Raw genomic sequence first — 17,973 nt, 5'->3', positions numbered from 1 at the left:
GCACACAACACAGCCTAATCTGAAATTATGCTAGTAATTCATTAGGGAGTTATAGTGATGCTGTTTCCGTCTTGCTTGGATCTTCCTTGTTATACCTATGCATAAGAGTTACCTATGACTAGTTACTCCTTTCTGTTATAAAACACATTCGGAAAAAGCAAGAATAGAAATTATCTCTTAAGGAGTTGTTGTCCCAGGTTCTTCTGCACCAAAGAAGAGACTAGGATCGAGCAGAATGGAAGGAAAGGTGGTATAGTGGGCATACCACTCGTGGCAAATTGTCCAGGCATCTTGAAACCTGGAGCCTCATGACTGCACTAATAACTGACTATTTTCTCCCCTTTAGCACAGTCAGCAGCCAAAAAGATTATCTTATTTTCCATCCTTTGTGTGTTCCGCTTGTTATGGAAGAGTAAACATAGATTCCTGCCCTTATCACTTTCTTGTGTAGGAGTGTATGTGACCAAGAGGCATGTACCTAGCACACTGATTACTGATGTTATCAAGACATCCTATAGAGGATGCTTTTACGAGTTTCCTGTTTGTTCAGAACAGCATGTTTGAGTCTCCAGACAACATACTTGGGGAGGCAAAGCTGACAGACTGCACGTTGCCTCAGAAAGGGCCAGTATCAAACGTGACAGCTTGGTATCTGATTCTTAGGCAGTTTTTATAGTTTAAGGGTGTGACAGGTTTTAGTGTAATTGTCTTATAGATGTTAAATATATTGTCTCTCCTAAAGTGTACACAGATAATATCTCTGCAAAACAATTTTCCAAGATGGATTATCTGGCCTGAATTTGACATCAATACTTAAGATTGTTGTGTATGGAAAGATGGTTTTTAGTGGAATTGCTGTCAGATTGAATCACTAGTTCATTAGAAACATGTACTCTCTTCTCTCCCTCCCTCCCTCCCTCCCTCCCTCCCTCCCTCCCTCCCTCTCTCCCCCCCCTCTCCCTCCCTCCCTCCTCTCTCTCTCTCTCTCTCTCTCTCTCTCTCTCTCTCTCTCTCTCTCTCTCTCTCTCTCTCTCTCTCTCACACACACACACACACACACACACACACACACGAGTGATGACTCATGTCTGGACTCTTGGTGTTTATAATGCTGAAGCAGGAGGATTGAGGTGAGTTACAGACCAACCTGAGCTACAGGATGGAGCTGTATTGAAATAAAATTAAATTAAAAAGAAACTTGCTTATTTGATTTCTATCATTTTCAAATAAATAAACATCACAGCCTTACGTAATAACTACATTTTAATTTGAGACACAATTTTATTATTTATCCCAGATTGTCCTAGAATTCACTATTCTCCTGCCTCCACTTACCTGGTGCTGAGATTACAGGCATGTGCCATCATATCTGGCCCCAAAACCATGAACTTTTTTTCAGGGTCACTCTTTTTTTTTTTTAAACCAGAGACAAACCACACAGATAGTATTCAAAGGCAATTAATTTTGGCTTGAAGATATCTCTAGACTTAGAGAAATGAGTCTTTCCTGATTGCCCTGGGAGAGGACTTTTTTGTCAGATTTATTTATTTTGTTAAGATATAGCTGACAAGTTCAGTGTGGGATGAATACTTAGGAGACTGTGACATGATTTGGATATAAAACTCTATCAAGGTACTCAACAAGACCAGGTTTGTTTATTGATGCTCAGTGGCTTTCAGTCAAACAAGTTTTAGGTTGTATTCAAAGAAGCATAGGGCTATACTATTTCTCCCTAGTTCCAGTTTAATCAACCCATTGATGGACTTGCAATAGCAGTGTCTGACTTTTCAAAGACATTGAGTCTGGGCTTCCATGTTTTGACTTAATAAATTCTTGTTACTTTAGGATGGTTTATCTAATTCGGTAGAAACCATACTTGGCTTTTCTCCAGGTTAATGCTATTCTATGTAATTATCTCCTCTGACCCATGCTGCAGTTGCGGTGACTCCCAGGCATACCAAGGATCAACACAGGAGGAAAAGAGTATGCCAAAGAGCACTGCATTGCTATGCTCTGATACTTGCCACGCTCCATGCAGTACATGCAATGCATTTGTGGCATAATGCTTTTACTGTAAGATGGGCCTAACTATAAAAGCACCTCATTCTTAGGATTCTGGGTATCATTCAGTAAGAACAGATGGGACATTTGAAGCATGCTAAGCAGTGCAGTACTTAGTCACTTCCCTGGCTGTATGCACATCGAGGAGATGAAAAGGCAGGTATTAAAACTGCCTTACATGTGGAAACTGCAATTTTATCAAGGAGTCAGAATTAATATCTAGGAAGAGCTGCAGGGTACACTAGCTTTGTATCTCTATAAAATGAGCTCAGTGTATTCAATTCAATCTAACAACAGGGTAGGGGTTTTGCCTTCAAATTCTGAGTCTGCAAAAGCTGTCTGGTCACGTGGCTACCTGGCTACCCTGTGTAACCTCCTATCACCTCTTCACACTGGAGTGATACCGGTGTCTTAAAGAACTGGGTCATCTGTGAGTGCCACGCATTCAGTTGAGGATGAGATTCTCAAACTCTGATGTACTTCACTGGCTTATGACTTCACCTTTCTGAAGGAAGCTGCTCTTTATGCCCACTTTGCGACTGTTTATTTTACCCTGTCTATTGTTCCTGTAGATATCATTCTTTCTAACACAAAATCAGCGCTTTTCACCCAAGGAAATAACTGGAGACTAAGTGTTCATTTCCCAGACCTTGGGGATGATGCATCATTTTAACTGCTCCTAGTCAAATGTATAGTTTTCTCAAAGGGAAATAACTGTCTCTATGGAAAAATAAACCCAGACCATAAGAACAAATGCTATTCTCTTTTCAGAGACAAGATGAAAGTTATTTTTATAATTCTTTAAAAGAAATATATAAGTAATCAACTATAAAATCAAAGATGTCTCCTTGGATCACTAAATCTATGTGATGGCCCGATGAAGGCAAGTGAGAGTAATTTATATTCATTCAAAATACATATATAAATTTTATTAATCTTAAAGATGAATGTTGTTATCTCTCTGAGGATAAAGTGTTTTATCTAGTGGGACTTGTAAACCATCCTGGTACATAGTGAGGATGATGTGACTGTCATGATTTATGTATAAAAATTAATATGTATTACCCATCACTGGTCATTCATATTGCTGTTGAAAGCAACAGATATTAATAATAAATCAAAGTGGCATGTATAGAAATAACAGCAACAGGGATTTTAAAAAAGAATTCTTTATTAGCTTATCAACATTTAATAATAATTGAGATTCTAAAACATGGCTAAAGTCAGGAATTGTTAAAAACTAAGCAATAGACTGTTACATTTATTTCTGGATCCCAAATTCACTTTTGAAATAAAAAATATATATTTAAAGTGCTGGAGAATATATCTAGACACCAAGACAGCTCCATTAATATGTTCTATTCTAAATAATAAAAACAATATAATTAGATGATATTTTTCTATTAACAGGGAAATTCAACACATTTCCCCCTTGTGTAGAAACTGGCCTTTTCCAAACCAACTTGAGATTCATGATTATGGATGCTCCAATCTACATGCATTGGAAATGATAAGGTCATTCTTTGGTATGAACTGATAGATTGACCTTTGTATTAATTTGTCTGCTTATCCTGCAGCTCTGCCAAGAAAGACCCTAGAAAAAGAACTCTTAATAAACAGGGGAAAAATTTCCTGGGAGAATTTCACAAAACTAGTAGATACATGGGCTGATATTTATCATTTATCAGTTTAATATTTTATCCTCTAAGTAATGTTACTTTTTGTGCTCAATATTTAATTTATAAACTTAATGGTGTTTAAATGTACAGTGAATTATGCATACACTGGCCATTTGCATAAAATGCCAGTGTGTTAAAATGTAGAGAACTTAATTATATTTGTTTTATCTGAAAAATACTGAAAAAATTAACCAAAGTAATTTTTTACTAGAAATGTTATTGTAATCAAACCAAGGGAAAAATTTGTTCTTTGTTTGGTCAATACCTGAGGGGCTCATTTTGACTTGAGTATGTATCTACATCTATATATCTATATCTCTATATATCTATATCTCTATATATCTATATATCTATATATCTATATCTCTATATCTCTATATCTCTATATCTCTATATCTCTATATCTCTATATCTCTATATCTCTATATCTATCTATATATCTCTATATCTCTATATATCTATATATCTATATATCCATATATCCATATATCCATATATTTATATATCTATATATCTATATATCTATATATCTATATATTATATATTATATATCCATATATTCATATATCCATATATTTATATATCCATATATCTATATATCATCTACATATTTATATATTTATATATCTATATCTCTATATTTCTATATCTCTATGTCTCTATATATCCTCTATATCTCTGTATCAATCACACACACACACACACACACACACACACACACACACATGTATTTCAAATTCAAAAGTGGTGTTGAATTTGACAATGTTAATTTCCTGAAGTGTATCTAGCTGTCAGTGGTACAGCTAGGACTCAACCTCAAGAGAAACTGTCTAAAATTATTTCCTATTTTTCTGATGCTCTTCTCTGGACATTGACCCAGCCTGTTGGTAGACTTTCTTTCCTCATGCCACATTTCTTGGGGCTGTGTACCAGGTCTTTCCCTGGATACCTCTTTTTTTTTTTTTTTTCTCACACAGAAATACTTCTTGCGTGTTGGCAAGTTTTAACTTCTATTTTTAGGTCAGAAATGTCACCCAAGTTCTAGGATCACCTCACACTTAAAACTTTATGCCCTTGATTCCTGAATAAACACTATCATACTATCATCTCCATTTTTTTTCATCCTAACATATACAGCACTTTCATCTGTGTATGTTCTCATGATGTGAGCCAGGGAAATACCATGGATTTGTCTTCAATTCCATATTTGACTTACTACTACGTTCCATTGAAGAGTTCCTTACATATTATTTGAGTTTATCCACTCTCCTCCTCATCTCCATTGACAACAATGAAGAAAAGAGATGTGGAATCAAAGGAGGCTGATGGAACTTTTGCATTATCAATGGCTTTCCTGAACTTCCTTCCTGTCTTCTGGAACCATGTCTTTATAGTTCCTAAAGCCTGTCAATAATGAGCTTGCCTTTCTTACTGAGAAAGGAAGAGAGAAAGAGAGTGAGTGAGAGAGAGAGAGAGAGAGAGAGAGAGAGAGAGAGAGAGAGAGAGAGAGAGAGAGAATAACTTAGAGCTTTGTCTTTTCACACTAAAGCTCGTTTCCTCTCTTCCAATTCTAACAGTTTCTGTATTTTGTCAACCGCCCTTCAAGTCCTTGCTGGACCTTTCTTAGTTTGGTTAATCCTCCAGGGCTTCTGTTTGTCTAATCAGCATCAGATCACAATTTTCTAGTTTTGTTTTGATTACTGTGGCTTTAATATGAGTGTATTTTATATAAGTATACACATGAACACATTTTTTTCACTTATCTTTAATTATAACATAACATGAAAGGAGATGGCAAATTTCTTAGGAGTTCAAGTCCTATGAGCATGTCAGAGGAGGGACCCCTTGGAATCAGGGTTTGGAAAATACTTCAGATGCACTTTCTGTTCTTTAGAATGTCCTAATCCTTCTGTTGGCACTTCACCCTCATAGGCAACAACGTACGTGACAAATGCCCTCACACAGTTCTGACTGCGGCCCTTGCAGCACATAAAAGAGCCAAAACCCTACTGCTGATCTGAGGCTTGACAAGAGGGAACAGCGGGGTTCCTGCCCATCAAGCATGGTCCTCATACCGCAGTAGGAGGGTCGGCTCATTCTGCCAGCTATATCTGAATACCCTGGAACTTTAGAAAGAGTGAGTTTCAAAACATACTAAGTTCTGTTGGAAGAATGCCTTGATTTTACAGTTTCCGAGAATAGACATAAAAAGAACATCTGTAAGAAGTCAAGAGTTAGCCTAGAATTGCAGCTATCTTTTGGCATGTTCCTGTGGCCTCAGGAATTGATGAGTCATGAAGTGTAAAAATGGATTTTTATAGGATTTTGTGCAGGTAACATCATCTCAACAAAAGTTCCCACTGACCCACTTTCTCATCACTGGGTGCCACTATCCTTCATTGTTGTATGAAAACATTTATCTTAAATATAAGGAAGGAAGAAACATTTCTTAAGATGTGATGTTTGAGAATCAGAATCAGAACTGAAAGGATGTGCCAGGAACATTTCCAACCTCACACAAAGGAAGGTTAATGGAACTGGTAAATTACAGGGTTCAGGGTCTTGCTGTGCAGCTTAACAATTGTGAATTATAGAAAATCACATTACCACCTTCTTCGATTTTGGGCCTGTTTTTATCCAATAAATATTAATTTGAGCATCTATTACATGCCACAAAATACGAGGATAGAATTTGGATTATTTGGTGGATACAACACACGGGCAGACAAATGTGCTCCCGTTCTCAGAAAATAAGTTTGTCAGAGGTGGGATGCTAAGCAAGTAATAAAAAGAATAAAAAAATTAATACATTGGTGTTTATAACTAGGAATAAAAGACCCATACCTAAACATGATAAAAGCAGTATACAGCAAACCAATAGCCAACATAAAACTTAACAGTGAGAAACTTGAAGCAATCCAACTAAAATCAGGCACTAGACAAGGATTCCCACTCTCCCCCTACCTATTCAGCATAGTACTGGAAGCCCTGGCTGGAGCAATTAGACAGCAAAAAGAAATTAAAGGGATACAAATTGGAAAGGAAGAGTTAAAAATATCACTACTTGCAGATGACATGATAGTATACTTAAGTGACCCCAAAAATTCCGCCAGAGAACTTCTATAGCTGATAAACAACTTCAGAAAAATGGATGGATATAAAATTAATTCAAACAAATCAGTAGCCTTTCTCTATTCAAAGGACAAACATGCTGAGAAAAAAATTAGGGAAATGATACCCTTCACAATAGTCACAAACAATATCAAATGCCTTGGTGTGACTCTAACTAAGCAAGTGAAGGACCTGTATGACAAGAACTTCAAATCTCTGAAGAAGAAAATTGAAGTTCTCAGAAGATGGAAAGATCTACCATGCACATGGATTGGAAGGATCGACATTGTAAAAATGGCCATCTTACCAAAAGCAATCTACATGTTCAATTCAAACCCATTCAAAATTTCAACTCAATTCTTCATAGAGTTGGAAAGAGCAATTTAAAAATTCATCTGTAATAACAAAAACCTAAAATATCAAAACCCACCTTCAACAAAAAAACATCTGCAGGAATCACCATCCCTGACCTCAATCTATATTACAAGGCAATTGTGTTAAAAACTGTATGGTATTGGTACAGAGATTGGCAGGTTGATCAATGGAACGAAATAGAAGATCCAGAAATTAACTCTCACACATATGGTCACTTGATTTTTGAAAAAGGAGCTGAAAACATTCAATGGAAAAAGGACAGCCTCTTCAGCAAGCGGTGTTAGTTCAACTGGCACTCAGCATGCAGAAGAATGAAAATGGACCCTTTCTTATCTCCTTGTACAAAGCTCAAGTGCAAATGGATCACAGATCTTCACATAAAACCAGGTACACTGAAACTATCAGAAGAGAAAGTGGGGGAAACCTTAGAGTACATAGGCACAAGGAGAAGTTTCCTGAAAAGGAATGGGTTGTGCTCTAAGACCAAGGATCCAGAAAAGGGACTTAATGAGATTGTAAAGTTTCTGTAAGGCTAAGGAAACTGTCAAGAAAATAAAATAGCAGCCAAAATATTGGGAAAAGATCTTTACCAACCCCACATCTAATAGAGGTCCAATATCAAATATATACAAAGAACTCAAGAAATTAGACTTCAGAGAATTAAAAATCTCATTTAAATGGGGTACAGAGCTAAACAAAAAAAAATTCTAAACTGAGAAATATTGAATGACTGAGAAGCTTTTATGGAAGTGCTTGACATCCCTAGTCATCAGGGAAATGCAAATCAAAACAACCCTGAGATTCCACCTCATACCAGTAAGAATGGTCAAGATCAAAAACTCAGATGACAGTAGATGCTGGCAAGAATGCTGAGAAAGAGGAACACTCCTCTTTTGGTGGGGTTGTAAGCTGGTACAACCACTCTGGAAATCAGTCTGGTGGTACCTCAGAAAATTGGACATAGTCCTACCTAAAGACCCAGTTATTCCACTTCTGGTCATATACTCCAGAGATGCTCCAAAATACAATAAGGACACATGCACCAACATGTTCATAGCAGCCTTTTTTTTTTTTTTTAATTGAACAACTTTATTTTAAAAAACAAAGTTAAAGGTAAAGATTTTAAGCATTTTGGCATAAAAGTAAATGAATACATTTTTGTCAGTACTTGATTTTTTTTAAAGTTTGATGGTATGCATTAAAATCTTACTAGTTACAATGATCATAAAGTACATGTAAAACAAGATGTAACCTGGAATTAGTCAAAGTTTTCTTGGTGTGTAAAGATTAAGCATAATGAATTTTCATTTTTTTTTTTGGACTTCATTTTTCTTGAACTTCATATAGTCTGTGAGTTGTTTCTGGGGTGCTCAGAGCTTTCTAGGGTTAGTAGCCAATTAGCCGTGACTGCATATTATGTCTGCTTTTTTTGTGACTGGGTTACCTCACTCAGGATGTTATTCTCTAGATGCATCCATTTTCTTAAGAATTTCATAAAGTCATTGTTTCTGATAGCTGAGTAGTACTCCATTGTATAAATATACCACAATTTTTGTATCCATTCCTCTACTGAGGGGCATCTGGGTTCTTTCCAGCTTCTGGCTATTATAAATAATTATAAATATTATAAAATAGAGCTGCAATGAACATTGTGGTGCATGTATCTTTGTTGTATGTTGGAGCATCTCTGGGGTAAATGCCCAGAAGTGGAATAACTGGGTCTTCAGGTAGTACTGTGTCCAATTTTCTGAGGAATCACCAGACTGATTTCCAGAGTGGTTGTACCAGTTTACAACCCCACCAACAGTGGAGAAGTGTTTCTCTTTCTCCCCATCCTCGCCAGCATCTGCTGTCATTTAAATTTTCGATCTTAGCCATTCTGGTTGGTATGAGGTGGAATCTCAGGGTTGTTTTGATTTGCATTTCCCTGAAGGCTAATGATGTAACATCCTTAGATGCATCTCAGCCATTTGATATTCCTAAATTGAGAATTTTTTGTTTAGCTCTGTACCCCATTTTATAATAGGATTGTTTGATTCTCTGCTGTCTAAGTTCTTGAGTTCTTTATATACCTTAGATATTAGGCCTCTATAAGATGTGGAGTTGGTAAAGATCTTTTCCGAATCTGTTGGCTGCCATTTTGTTTTCTTGACAGTGTCCTTAGCCTTACAGAAAATTTGCAATCTCATTAAGTCCCATTTATCGATATTTGACCTTAGAGCACAAGCCATTGTTGTTCTGTTCAGAAAATTTTCTCCTGTGCCTATATGTTCTAAGGTTTTTCCTAATTTCTCTTCTAATACCTAAATAGCAGCCCTATTTACAATATCCAAAAGCTGGAAAGAACCCAGGTGTCCTTCAGTAGATGAATGGATACCAAAATTGTGGTATTTTTATACAATGGAGTACTACTAAGCTATTAGAAACAATGACTTTATGAAATTCCTAAGAAAATGGATTCATGTAGAGAATATCATCCTGAGTGAGGTAATCCAGTCACAAAAAAGCAGACATAATATGCAGTCACTGATAATCGGATAGTAGCCCCAGAAAGCTCTGAATACTCCAAAAACAACTCTCAGGCCATATGAAGCTCAAGAATAACAAAGGTCAAATAGTGAAAACCTCAGTCCTTCTTAGGAAATGAAGTAAGTGTACAGTACCCTCTCAGAGTGTGCTACACCTAGACCTTAAATCATTAATAACCCAATAGCTAGGAATACAGCCTTGTGGCAATTTTTGGTATTCAAAGATCATTATGTTTAATCTATACACACCAAGAAATCTCAGACTGTTTCCATGTTCTGTTCTGTTCTACATGTACTTTATGCTTATGGTAACTAGGGTGATTTCATTGCATGGTATCAAACCTCTAAAAGAATTGCCAAAATGCTTTTAAAAAATCTGTACATGTATCTCTCTTCTTTAAATAAAGATGTAAGAAAAGAAGATACATTTAAAATTCAATCCCATTAACATTATTGTATGCTTTATTTATAAAATGAAATAGGTAGAATAATCTTAAATTGGGAATAGGAAAATGGCTCAGTGGGCCAAGGGTTTGCTACACAAACGTGGGACCTATGTTCAGATTGCCAGCACTGGGTGTTTTGGTGAGCGTCTGCCACCCAGGTAACCAGGAGTGAGGACGAAGCTGCAGAGTCCAGCTGGGCTGATGAGCTCGGGTTTGGTGAAGAGACCATGTCTCAGAAAAGTAATATTGTAAAAAAATACCCAACACTAACTTTTTGCTTCCTCATGAAAACACTTATTTGTGTGCTCACATGTGTGCAGACAAATACATAGACACATACACACGACACATGTAGTTTTTTAATTCTTAAAGATGTTTATTCTATTAATAAATGAGTTCCCTTTAACAAAATAACTATGAATATACAAAGCAGTGCCCTAAAACAACTTGCTATTAGGTTAAACTGATATAATTATTGATATCTGTGATAGACTGATAAATGATAGCCCAAAATGGCACTTCTCTTTTTTGTTTGTTTGTGTTTTTGGTTTTGTTTGTTTCCTGTTTTAATTTTTATTGGATATTTTATATATTTACATCTCAAATGTTATCTTTTTCTTCCCCTCTCCCATGTTCCCTCCCTCTGCTCTATGAGATACTTCCAGCCCACCTACCCACTCCTCCCTCATCACCCTGGCATTCTCCTACACTGGGGCAATGAGCCCTCACATGGTCAAGGGCTTTTCCTCTTATTGATGCCAGACAATGCCATCCTCTGCTACATATGCGGCTGGAACCATGGGTCCCTCCATGTGTTTTTATTGGTTAGTGTTTTAGTCCCTGGGAGTTCTGAGAAGTTTGGTTGGTTGATATTGTTGTTCTTCCTATGGGATTGCAAACCTCTTCAGCTCCTTCAGTCCTTGCTCTAGCTCACCCATTGGGGTTTCTGTGCTCAGTCCAATGGTTAGCTGTTAGTATCCTCATCTGTATCATTAAGGCTCTGGCAAAGTCTCTCAGAAGACATCCATATCAGGCTCCTGTCAGCAAGCACTTCTTGGCATCGGCAATAGCAAATAGTTTTGGTAGCTATGGTACATCTCTTAACCTAGAATATTTTCCCCTATAATGAAGACAGTGTAGATGTGAGTTTAAGTTCTTGAGATGAGAAAATTTTTCATATGGATCCTAAATAAAGTAAAGCACTTTCAGAAGAGAGAGGAGAGAAGAATACAGACAGACATGGTCATGGGGGCAGAAACTGAACTGATAGAGCTAAAGACAAGGTCGGTTCTAGTCACCAAATACCAAAGAAGCAAGAAACTTACTGCTATAGCATTCAGGGAATTGATTTTGGCCATATTATTTTAATCATATACATAACGTCTTTGTTCTAAACCAGGACATGGATTTTCTTTTGATTTTTTTTTAGCCTATTAAAACTGTCCAGAAAAATCTGCTTCAGTGATTTTCTTTTTTGTTTTATACCACCAAATTTGGACTCATTTATTACAACACACTCAGAGATTAATATAGTGTCCATATCATAGGGTCTGCCAGCAAGAAGCATAGTGCCTGGAATATAGTAAGTATTGGCCCTATCTAAAGTACCTCAGTTAGTGAAGGGGTGGCTCAAGCTGCCTACTTTCTAAGCAGTGACAGTTATTGGCATCTGTCTTGTGTGAAATGTGGACAGGCTGACCATACTATTGTTTTGCTCTCAAAGTATTGCTTTCTGGACATTTAAATATCACTTAATTTTATGCTACAGTCTTATGTTTTAGCCTGAACTTCGGACAGTGGGGACCTACAGTAATTTGGCTTTTCATTCTTTGGCATATAGGAAGTTCATGAGGAATGATTAATCAATGGGCTTGCTGAATAGACAGTTAAAGACCTGCTGGTTATATCCTTCAAACTGTGGTTCGGAAAAGAAATGAATCAATATGTAGATATAGGGACAAAGGACTCTTTGGGGGAAACACTAAATTACAGAAGAAAAGACTGTAGCCATATCGCTTCACAGGCTGTGGAGCTTATTTACCGGTCTGCTTCTGTTCCTCTGGAAAATGAAGAGTTACAGCAGTTTTCATAACCTATGCACACAAATGCTACTTATCAAATCTTAAGCCCAAATACTCTTGTAGGATCTGTAAATATAGTAATGAATATGACAATGAGACCTTAATCTCATGAAACTTAAAATACAATAGGAGAAGATAGGGAAAGTATCAGAACACATAGAGCAGAATCAATGACCTATGTCCTTTTCAGTATTCAATAGGGACATCCGTATACATATGTGTGTGTATATGTTTGTGCATATATATACATATATATGTATGATATATCACACACACACACATACACATATGATACTATCACATTTTTATAAACCAAGATAAGGTCTCTCACTGGCCAGGAACTTGTCACATAGGTTATTTCGGTTGAACAGTTAGTCTCATAGATCCACATGTCCACACCTCTTCTGTAATGTGATTCTAGAACTGTACCACTGCTCCTGCCTGTTTCTTAAATGTTGATATCAGGAGCCAACTCAAGTCATCATGTTTACAAATAGAGTACTTTACTGACTAATACAATGGGGAAATTTGAAGTGAAACATGAGTAACAAGGAAAGGAGAGTCAGACATGAAATAATCTTGGTAAATTGGTCCAAGCAGGGGGATCACACAGGGCACAGGCTTTGAGACAAAATAAGCTTTGAGTTCTGTAGACTAGAAAGATAGTAAGTGTTACTAGATAGATCAGGTCAGGGACCAAGAGTATAAGAGGACAGCAGAGATGTTTAGAGGAGTCTGGAGAAATAGAATCTTAAAAAGGAGGATGGTAAGGTTGTCTGGAGGGTGTAAGCAAGAAACTGACTTCTGGGCTGCTTGTTCATCAGGACCATTGTTTGTAAGGGTGAATTGCAGCACAATCTAGAGCATCAGGTGAAACTGGAGTTCAGACAGGCCAGTGCTGATGATTCCTAATGGAGTGAGGCCAGCCCCAATGGAAAGGAAGGACAAGTCTGGAATCTTTCTTGGAAGTAAAGCACTCAAGGCTTTCTTACACGATTGTTGACATTGACATGAGGTACATAAAGAAGACGAATCCATAGCAACACCTAAGTTTTTATCATCAGCAACCTAACAAATTGTGGGCAATTTACTGAGATAAAGTAAATAAAACAGAAATTGGGTTATGGGGTGAGAACCACATTTTCTGTTTTGAGATGTCATTTGCACATTTAAAGATTAGTGAGAAGTCAGGTATGCAGTGGGTAAATCAAGCTTGGTCAGGGTTGGAGAGTTCAATGGGAATTAATAATATGTATGGCTGGTGTTAACACAGGCTGCAATATCAACATTCCACAAACTATGGAGTCAAACAATCAGACTGAGCATGCTCTCACACAAGGGTAGAAGCTTAAGTTGGAAATCAAGGCTTGTTACCTTTCAAGTATCAAAGGCTATGTTTTCAATTATCAAAAAAAGAATTCACTTCATGCTTCTCTTTATATTCCTTAATATTTCTTTACTGGAAGAAAGCACACCATGCCAACCTCTGACTGTTTTTCTCCTTGCTTGTCTAAAGACTTTTTCCTCTATTTAGAGTTTGGATACTGAATTAGAATTTAACCTAAACATTTAATCCTAAGGTGGTTACAGCAATATTGCAATGTCCAAGTAAGTTCACATTCAGAGCAATTAAGAGTTGTAGCTCCCACATTATTTGGAAAAACACAATTCAACACATGACTGATGGTATTTAAGTCTATGAAGTTGAATGAGGTGACCTGTAATATATTAGATGAACAAAAGGTTCAGCATCCTGGCTCTAGAGGCTTCCAACATTTTTAAAGTAATCAGAAAAGAAAGCCTGAGAAGATAAGAAGAAAACTCAGAAGACATTAGCTTCTCAAAATATAATAGGTATTTTAAAGTGATGGATAAAAAAATTCAAATTTTAATATAATGTTAAAGCCATTATTGGAGACTGAGAAAATAAAAATTCTAGGCTATGTACTAAGAGTGTTCACTGAGATTATGTCCCATTTGGTTTGTGTGATTTTCTAGGATTGATGATGGGTAAGTAGGGAGATAGATTATAGATGAATAGATAGATGATTGAAAGGTAGGTAGATAGATAGGTAGATGGTAGAATAGTGGGCATGACTAATCCATATTCTAACCAATTATCCCTAGCCATACATCAAAATACTGGCCCCAAGGAGCCTTGCAATAGCTAAATATACCACTGCGATCTCACAATGCATCGTTGTGATGGTAAAATCGAAGAGTACAGCACCGTGTCGCCATACTTCACCGAACTGCTGTCACAGTGTAGCATTGCCATAGTACAATGGAGCATTTTGAAATCACAACTGAGCACCGGGAAGTCACAGTGGGGCATTTTGAAATCATAAAAGAGCCTTGTGAAGTCACGGTGGAACATACCGATGACAGAGTGAAACACCGTGATGACACACTGAAGCATAGTGAAGTCACACCAGATAGAGCACGTGAATACACACTGAAGGATTGTGCACTCACAATGGAACATTAGGAGGACACAGTAAAACACTGTGAGAATAAAGATCCGTGTTGTGACGACAAAATACAGAATTATAACAACGGAGGACTGTGATGACAGAGAACATTCTGTTGCCACAGTGTAGACTTGTGGCAGCGTAGTGAAGCCTGGCAATATGTCCGTGGATCATTGCGGTGCCATAATGAAACATGCAGATGGAACAATGGATGTTTGTAATGTATAGACATCTGTGATGTCACAATAGAGATTTGTGATGTCACGATGGACATCATAATAAAGTTATGTAAAGACACCTTGGAAATTTATTTCACAAAAAAAAAAGAGGAGAATTGAGATACTACAGTGCAACAATGTGATGGCACATTGTAGGTTTGGGTGTCATAAAGTGACACTATAATAGTACATTAGTACCACAATGTCACAAAAAGTAATTGGGTTGAAAACACATGTATTATAGTGACCTCACAGTACAGCACTAGTGATATGAGCTCACACAATGGATCTCTGTTACCGTACAATGCATCATTGATACTAGGAGATGTGGGTTCTGTGGTTGGTTAGATTATGTGATAGTGCCCTATCAAATGCATTAGCATTTTTTTATAAGACACCACAGAGATCTCACCTCCTTCACCAGCTGACAGCATAGGCCGAATATCCTCTTTGTGTGGAAGGTGCTATCTCCAGGCACCTAGTCTGCAGGCACCTTGATTGCAGACATCTAACCTTCCAGGACTTAAAGTTACCTGGTTGGTAGTATTTTCTTTTAATAATTTGAACAACCTAAGATAACCTTAGATCCCTCTATGTGTGTTCTGAAAATCTGCAAACAAATTTTACATATAATCAGCATATATGTATTTATATAGAATTTATTGGTGACACAATAATTATCTGGATAGTTCAGAGCAATCTTTGTGCTCTCTCTCTCTCTCTCTGTCTCTTTGTCTCTCTGTCTCTCTGTCTTTCTCTGTCTCTCTCTCTCTCTCTCTCTCTCTCTCTCTCTCTCTCTCTCTCTCTCTCTCCCTCTCTTAGCTCTTGCTGGTTTTATAGAGTAACTTTTGAAAAACTGACTTAGAGCATATGTTATGTATTATGGACACTAATATTAGCTTATTGTTTTTAAAATTTACCTTTTGCTTATTAATCTCACTATTATTTTGAGGTTTTAAATTTTTATGTCATGAAGTCCTAACCCTTTCTATGACTTTATCCTCATTTGCATTAGCACTTGTTCTTTCGTGCTGGGTATTGAGCTGCTATCATTTCCAAGACCTTGTTCATCCATGATCCCATCTTCTATCAATATGCAAATCACATCATGACATGTGCTCAGTTCTATGTCGGAGTGTCAAGCCACTGAAACCTTCATGACTCTGTACTGCATAATGAAGACTTAGTATGCAGAAGACACAGTGTCAGATCTAGGTGAATGATCAAAGTCATTTTCTGCTCTTCATTTTTTTTAAATAATTGCATTTTCAATGCAATTGAAAGAGACAATAAAACTAGGAGCTGTAGATATAAAGAAATAAAATTGTTGCTGGAATTATTTTCACCATGGTGCTATGATTAATAATATAAAGAGGATGGAATAGAGATTAATACAATATACTGTAGAATGTCTCCAGTATTGTCTCTCCTTTAATATTTCCCCCTTTGCTGTGCTCTCTCTCTCTCTCTCTCTCTCTCTCTCTCTCTCTCTCTCTCTCTCTCTCCCTCCCTCTCTCTCTCTCCCTTACATACACACACACACACACACACACACACACACACACATGCACACATACATACCCCATCCACCGTCACTATCCCACACCTTGCTTTCAGTTACTGTACTGCTCTTTACTGAATTTCTAAGACAGCACACATCTCCTGCCCTTTCTTTGTGTAGATTTAGCCACAGTAGAGAATCCATGGTCTACTGTCACGTACAATTTTTGTTCTTTTGTGCAGTAATTGAAGTGGATTCATGACTCAACCCTTCTTGAAACACAGCATTGTCAAGCTGACAGATTTGGAAAATGTTAGAACTTCTATAATAACCAAAGCTGTCTTTCTGGTCTCATGTTCTATTATAATTCCCATTAGTAGCTGTCCGTGCTTGGAGACTCTTTCTTCTTCTTAATTCAGTTGCATGACTAGAGGTAATGAGGAGTTTAAGAGAATTGCAGGTTGGGGATGAAAAAATTGTACCCTGTCTTCTCAATGAATTACTTAAAAGGTAAGGGGCTGCTTACATCAGAATTTACACTTCAAATCTGGGAGAAGTCAAACAGAGTTCTTGGGTATAAAAGGCCCTTGACCCTGACTTATAAGTAGTGATAACAGCCATACCTTTTAAGATTTCCCAGGTTAAAGCATATAGCTCCTCTTAACTTAGTCATTTCCCTTGACTTTTATTCTACATTTTCTATGAAGATGTTAATACCTGAAAAGTGAAGTGTTTATTGTCATTTTAAGAAGGCTCTAGGCCTGGATTTGAGGACTTCTGGAGGCTCTAGTACTGGATGTAAGTGCTCTTGGGGCTCTGGGGCTGGATTGGAGTGCTCCCAGGGCTCTGGGGCATGGTTGAAGTGCTCCCAGGGCTCTGGGTCTGGATTGGAGTGCTCCCAGGCTCAAGAATCACCACTCTAGATCACAGTAAGCACACGCCCAATCTCTATTCTCATTCTCCTAGGCAGGTACCATTTCTATGGATGCTTTCAGTTGGCAGAGGACCTTAGCCTTCGGGCAATGCTATCCTCAATTATAAGACTGTTCTTGTCATGAGACTTTATACCCATGTGTTCATATAGATAAGTCCAGTGATTCTCCATGACTTACACCCTTGTGTTCTTCCTGCCACATGACTCCACTCTCTTTCCAGCTCCAGCTCCCTCAGTTAAGATGAGGCCATCTGTCTTCAACACTGATCTCTTCTTTAGTGACCCTGTTCCACTTTGCCTTGTTTCTTTCTTACGCACTTCTCTACTCTTTACTCTCTGATATCTGGGCCTGCCCTCCCATTTAAATTCAATCAAATCCTGGTATTTTCGTCTTAGTAGTTTGCTATTCCCGGTTCCTAAATGCTACCTGTTGCCTCTGCACCTGTGGGTCAGCTTAGTGAGGTTCTGTGTGGTTCTGATTCCAGTGTGCCCAGTTCTACTCTGCATGGAAGTCTGCTCCTTTGCTTTAACCTAAGGGAAGGTCTTGGAGACGCCCTTTAACCTTACA

The sequence above is a fragment of the Micromys minutus genome (genome assembly GCF_963924665.1).
Source record: "Micromys minutus genome assembly, chromosome: 1".
Lineage (NCBI taxonomy): Eukaryota > Metazoa > Chordata > Mammalia > Rodentia > Muridae > Micromys > Micromys minutus.
The sequence above is the reverse complement of the archived record's forward strand: the minus strand, read 5'-3'. Positions refer to the sequence as shown.